The sequence below is a fragment of the Perissodus microlepis genome, chromosome 6 (genome assembly GCF_051167445.1).
Source record: "Perissodus microlepis isolate ML-2025 ecotype Zambia chromosome 6, ASM5116744v1, whole genome shotgun sequence".
NCBI classification, from domain to species: domain Eukaryota; kingdom Metazoa; phylum Chordata; class Actinopteri; order Cichliformes; family Cichlidae; genus Perissodus; species Perissodus microlepis.
In genome coordinates, this window is record NC_140466.1 from 41,019,313 (window position 1) to 41,026,390 (window position 7,078).

A 7,078-nucleotide genomic window follows, 5' to 3' on the forward strand; every position below is an offset into this window, starting at 1 on the left:
AAATCTACAAATTGACTGAAGCTTGGAAAGGTGTAAGTCTCCTCTTGCACTTCTGTAACCTTTCTGTTCCACCTTGAAGTCAGCCAATCTGGAAGTTTTGCAAGCTTTCTTTGGTTTTCATTGCAGTCATTGAACTCTTCAAGCCCCTTCATTTGCAACATGGCTGTCTTGCATCAGCAAAGGAAGTCAGCAAATGCTTGAAGTTCCATACTGCCTTTAGAGCTTATCTTAGGCCATGCGTCAAGTTTGTCTCTGAAGGCCTTTGCTATGAGGAAGGGATTGCCATAACACTCTTCGAGAACTGTCCATGCTGCATAGTATGCAGAATCTGTAGCGGGAAGTAGCCTCTATTGCCTTCCTTGCAGGTCCACTTACATATTTTCTCAGGTAATAAGCCTTCTCTTCAACTGGTATATTTTTCCTGTCGATCAGAGTCAGAAAGGAAATTTTCCAGTCATTATATCTGATAGGATCGCCACTGAATATTGTTGGCTCTGGTACCGGAAGACGACTTGCATTAAGAGACACTGCAAATGCTTTGACCAGATCTTCTGCATTCACCTCTCGTTGAGGTAAAACATTTTGTGGTGAGGAACACTGTTTCATATGCTGGTCATTGTTATCAGACTTCACTTCATTTTTCTTGTCAGATTTGTGGTGAAGTAGGTTGTATATTTCTTCATCTGAACATTCACTTTGTTTATACACCCGCTGTCGAGCCTTTGCTGCATTCAGCTTTTTTACAGTCTCAAGTCGCTCTACTTCTCTGCGCTTAGCTTCTAGAGACTTTTGTCTTTGTGCTATTTCTAGTGATGTGCGAATCATGAACGAATCGTTCAATACTCGAGAATCACTTTACTGACTCATGAATGATGATTCACAAGCCCAACTGACTCACTGACTCATCCCTGTTGCTGTTAGCAGCAATGTATCTAGCTTATAATTAAAATTGTGGAGAAAAACACAACATCCAGTATCTTAACAAAAAAAATTCTGCTCTGAACTGGAAGAAAAAACCCTGAGTAGAAGCTCACATCAAGAAAATAGCTCCTCGGTTCACAGTAGCATCGCTCTGCTAACATGCTAACAGCACGTTTGAGCTACTCACCCCCTCCCTTCCTATGCTGAATCGTAAGCGTAAGCGAATCACTCAGGACTCGCTCACCCCCTCCCTCCTGTGCTGAATCATAGAGCGAATGAATCACTCACTCACTCACTCACCCCCTCCCTCCTGGCTCACAGCTTCTTCTTCTTCTTGGTTGGCAACCAATGTTAAGGCGCATTACCGCCCCCTGGCTCACATTTCAGTGGACATTTAGATGAGAAAATATATATTTAAGGAAAATACTAATAAAATAAAAATAAACAAAATAAATGTTTATTAAGCAATTTTGATAGGAAATTGCTTAATTTTAGAAATGTTTTTGCTCTTTTTTGCTCTATAAAATAGTTGTTTTCTTTTAGAATCATTCATCTTAGCAGTAGGATTTACATGAAAAGAGAAACTATTTTTTGCACTCTCTGGTCAACTGACTCAGTGAATCAAATGACTCAAAAAATCAGATTCACTTTGGTGAGTGACTCATTAAAACTCTATTCAGTAAAAAGAATCAAATTTACCATCACTAGCTATTTCTGCTTCTTCCCTTTCAATTTCCTTCATATGGATTTCTTGTTCAAACAGAACTTGCAGAGCAGCCTCATTTGCTGCAACTTCAGCAGCTGCATCTTGTCTTTTAGCTGAGAGCCTGCTGGAGTGTCTAGAGGAAACCCTTGAATGAGAAGAGAGCTTAGTGCGGTGTGACTTAACACTCATCCTGTCTGAGGCCACTAACTTAGGCATAGACTCAGTCTCCTTCCATTTTTCATCCCTTTGACTTTCCACAGCTGAGGCTACAGATTTAGATAAAGACTCAGGGTCCTTCCAATGTTCCTCATCTCTTTGAACTTCCACACTACTTGGGCTTGGACACTTTCTTACAGATTCGATAATTGTCTTTGTTATGGCTTCACACGTATCCATCCTTCGTCTTGTGTCATTATCTGGAGATTCAATACGTCCCAACGCATCATAGGCTGCATTCACATCCTTAGAAGCACTCAAAACCTTGGAAACATGTTCTTGTAGCAGATCCTTTGAGCATTGACCATCTATAGCTCCTTTGGCATCCTTAATGACAACCTTCCACTTCTCATAGCACACACTGAAACGATGTGCAGCCTTCTTTATGTGCTCATCGTACAGTTCTTTGCCCTTTTCCGTCAACGTACGGACTCGTTGGCTCTGTCGCACTCTTTGTGAGGTAGTAGAAACACCATCAGCTGTGCCTTCAACTGCTTGTAGTTGCTCATCTGCAGAAAGTTGTTCCACATCACCCTTTTCACTGACTTCTGGATTAGCCTCAAACTCTGCCATTGTTGGAGGGTTTTTTTTTTCTCTTTTTTTCTTTTTATCTTACTTAGCCTTAATGTAAAGGTGCAGCAGCTTAAATTTGATTTGGTTGTTGAGGAGCAAATTAATATTAATCTAAGTTTACTGTTACAACTTTAAAGCACAGTAATTACTGTTACTCTTTAAACATCACTTAACGTGTATACTTAAGTCACTTCAGCTATCAGTCACCATTACATATCTTGTCCAAGCCAGAAATACTATTTCTTACAGCAACTGCTGAAACCCACCATATGCACGATGCACAGGTTAGTCATCACAACATTAATTTAATACTCTATGAATATCAGTCACTTAAACAGCAGAAATGTAAACAATGAGAAAGAAAGAAAAATGAAATATTCCAGTCCTTTGTTCATTTATAAAAGGAAACTTATCTTAATTATTTTTACAGTCCTTTTTTCCTTTTTATTTCTCTTTCTTGTGGTTAATTATATTGAGTCCTTTAACTGAGGCAACACTTATTTTCGGGGCACCTGAACTTCCCTGAACTGCGGTGGCTGCGTACTTTCATCTACTTGTGCAGAGCAGAGGAGTCCTCACTGTAGCACCCTCAAGGACTGATGTAGGCACGATGTAGAGTTATAAAACAGGGTTTATTCTGGTCTTGATAACCCGTGAGAACTGCTCACGGACAAAACAATAAAACAAAAACATCACATCAAAATGCGCTCTTGTACTTAGTATCAATCAATCAAAAATCCTTACAGAAAATTACAGAAAATAAAACATTTAAAATACACAAACCTCGTGAGCTGACATCCAGGAGGGGCTAAATAGTCCTTTATGGCCTTCTTTCTCACTTATCGCTTCTCTTTGAACGATATTTTCTCCATGTGTGGAGCAGCATGCAGACACCATGTGCACTACCATAAAGTGGCTGGGTGGAGACCCAAACTGCAAACAACTGAACCCTCTATACTTCACCACCAGAGGGTGGAAAAGAGAAAAATCTGGACAACAAACATAAAATGCAAAAGACCGTTACAAGATTTAACATTTGGCATTTAGATTTAAATTTAATATTTAGATTTAACATTTAACATTTAGATTTAACATCTAACATTTAGATTTAATATTTACATTTAACATTTAACATTTAGATTTAACATCTAACATTTAGATTTAATATTTAACATGTAGATTTAACATTTAGATTTAACATTCAACATTTAGATTTAACATCTAACATTTAGATTTAATATTTAGATTTAACATTTAACATTTAGATTTAACATCTAACATTTAGATTTAATATTTAGATTTAACATTTAACATTTAGATTTAACATCTAACATTTAGATTTAATATTTAACATTTAGATTTAACATTTAGATTTAACATCTAACATTTAGATTTAACATTCAACGTTTAGATTTAATATTTAAAATTGTGTTTTAAATATGAAAAGTTACACATATTTTACTAAATGTTGTAAAAAAGGACTCGGAAAAAACATGTTTTTGTAAGGTTTTGAGCTAAACGTGGAAAAATGTTGCCGTTAATTTCAGCATGTTTCACTTTACAAACGGCGCCCTACACTGATATGTTTCTTGTCAGCAATAGTTAGAGTGCCCCCTAGAAAATGTACTTCAACACAAATTGCCAATATGTGTGTGTATATATATATATATATATATATATATATATATATATCAGATCAAAGCTAAATGTATCACCTCATCAGGAAATGCGGGGACACAGTGATGTGCCAGTTTAAGGCAATGATATGAATGCTGACTGTTGCTGGGCCACGTGCACCCAATAAACTAACTGTGCTCCCTCGGATGAATTCTACTGATACACTTCAACTATAAGTTACACTAATTCATATAATTTTGGTGCTGAAAAAACTCAAACACCCTTGTTGCTGAGACACTATTCCAGTGCAAGTTCAGATAATTTTTTGAGTGAGTAGTTTTGTGTTTCTGTAGCACAGTTAACTGTTCTAGTTAGAAAAGACCACTTCTACATTTGATGAAAGCAGTCAGTTGGAGATAGTTGTCTCACTGGCCCTGGAGTTGGTTGTCACACAACTAAGTCCCTGAGTATAAGAAATGTTTTTGCAATTAGTCATGTAAAGGCTGTGATGTTTTTTTTGTTTCTTTTTTGCCAGATTGGTTTGTGTTGAGCCATATAATGATAGCTGGCCCAAGGAACTATGGCATTCCTTGTGTTGTCAAAACTGATGTCACCAAGTACCCTTGGCAATCCATGGGTATACGTTTGTCACGTCTGACTTGAGTGGCTGAGTAAGTTTCAGGGTTGCTAGATTAAGACTAAAAACTTTAAAATGGAAATCCCAAAAAGTTTTCATATTTAGATGATCAAGACTTAAAATGGAGAGGAGTTCAGTCACTTTGATATTGATGTGGTTCTTTTTTGTTCTCACATGTTTACACTGAATTGCTTATCATTGCTCGGGTTACCTCTTGGAAAATCTTGGACAAAATGAATTTTGGTAAATGCTAAATGAACCAATTTTGTTATTGCGCTTTTCTACTCTCCTGGAGCACTCATTCACACCCATCCATACAAGCCCATTTTTATGCTTAAATGCTTTCATTTTAGCATCAGATATAAAAAAAATCATCTGGCATATTTTTATGCTATCAGTGATGCATCAATTCAAATTAGAGTCATCGAATGTGGATTCTGTTCTCAGTTGTTTTTATGGATCTAATAAAGTCTAATAAAGTTAACTGCAAAAATGAAAAGGATTCCCACTTTGAGCGAGTACATTAGGTTTTGACTATTGAACGATGAATCAATGATTAACAGTTCATGGAAGAATATGTGTCATAACCAACCTGTTCTACCCTAATTATGGTATCAAGTAAGACTGGGAGGTATGTTATTTGTACTTCACCACCCTTCTCTGTCATTTGTAAAAAAAAAAAAAATGCTTGTTAACCTGTTGACAATGTTTTTCAGCAAATGCCATAAAAAAGTTATAAAAATCAGTCCCTCAGCTTCTGATAAAAAAATCAGTGGCACAGCATTTCAAATGATGTGAAGCAAGCCAAATAAAAATTGGTGCTCAAAAGATAAATGAGAGAAGAGAGCAGACTTCAGCAAGGCCTCAAAGAGATGTTCTCATTGATGTCCAAAGGATGATGTTCTCATGGATGAGTAACTGGTCTTTGTGCTTTTGTAAAGGGCTCAAATACTGTTATGTTGAAATATGCTCTCATGCTGTAAAATGTGTGTGATATAGAAGCTGGGAATTGTATAAATGAGTGTGCTTCTCTGGTGACTCTGTCTATTCAGTGGACTGTACCTGTCTGTCTATACCTGTGGTTCACAGGCTTCTCTCTTGTTTTTCATGTTTATAGACATTTCAGTTGACTTTAAATTACTTTCACAAAGCTCAATTGCTAAAGGGCTTATGGTAGCCTAATTGAAGAAAAAAGTGCAAGTTTATAGTATAAGTTAATAAACGTACCTTGTCCCCGATCACTGACTGGGGCTGATCAAAAGGTAGAATGATGTTATGTATATCACTGATTACTGCTGTAAGGTTTGAGGTGTTTTTGCACTTCCACAATGAGCGAGTGAGTTTGCTTGAGTATGACGTTGCAGTAAGGGCCAATATAAAGCTTCAGGCAAAGAAACAAAGAGAGAAGCAATATTCCACCTAACTAAACCAAGGATTTCACATAGGGTAAACAGAGCTTTTGTTCCAACATGTAAAAAAAAAAATGCCAGCTTTTGTTTGGTTCGCCTCTAAAATTTTATTTTGGACAGCTTATATTTTACAGCTTATATTTAGTGATAGCAGTAAGAACAGGCACTGCAGACATTGGTTTTCTTTTGTTCCACAGCAGGGTCAGTCCTGCTTCACGAAAATCTTGATGTGAAAAGTAGATAAGAGGATTCAGACCACAGTCTAGATATGACAAAATTGTGGACAATGTCCTTAAAAAATCTGGTGCCGGTGACAGGTCCATCTTAGCCAGCAGGATCAACTGAAGCAGAAGAAATATTCTGTCAGTGTTGATTTCAAGAACAACTGCTGTGAAAAAAAATGTTTTCCACAAAGAAAATGAAAATAAAGTCACTTAAAGTTGTTTTTTAAGAACTGGAATTAGATAAGACAGTCTTAACCTAGGAATACACCGGGTGCATATAATTGAGCTGGTATCTCTGATACGATTTTGTATAGTCTTTCTCATGGCTTGAAACCACATTCGGAAAGACTACACAAAATCGGGCATTTAGTCTACACTTGTCTTTTAATTTAAAATTTACTGGATTCCCTGTGCTGCTGCAGCTGTTCATAATGTATGGTTAGTTAGGATTCTGTGCATGATTCAGATGATGCAGCAGAACACGTGTACATGAATGCTTACTCCGTTAATTAAACCCCATCATATATCTCTTTTTTTTTTCAGTAGATATTTCCAGACCCTATTTTATTCCTAAAGTGTTATACTTTAGGAATACTAAAACCATGTAATCTGTATGTGAACAGCTATAGGTCCCAAATTTCAAAATTCGTATGGCCCGGATCTGGCCCACACAGTGTGCTTTCACACAGTGTGAATGACGGCCCTTTGGTGGCCCAGACCTGGTTTGCCTGAGGTGGCCCACACATGGGCCAGCACAAGGCCAGTTGCAGACACA

The 7,078-nt window shown here is 37.1% G+C and overlaps 1 pseudogene; it reads right to left on the bottom strand.

Moving 5' to 3' along the window:
* Window positions 1-457: 457 nt before the first annotated feature.
* Window positions 458-2,416, bottom strand: LOC146386257 (uncharacterized; annotated as a pseudogene).
* Between the last annotated feature and the right edge of the window lie 4,662 nt (window positions 2,417-7,078).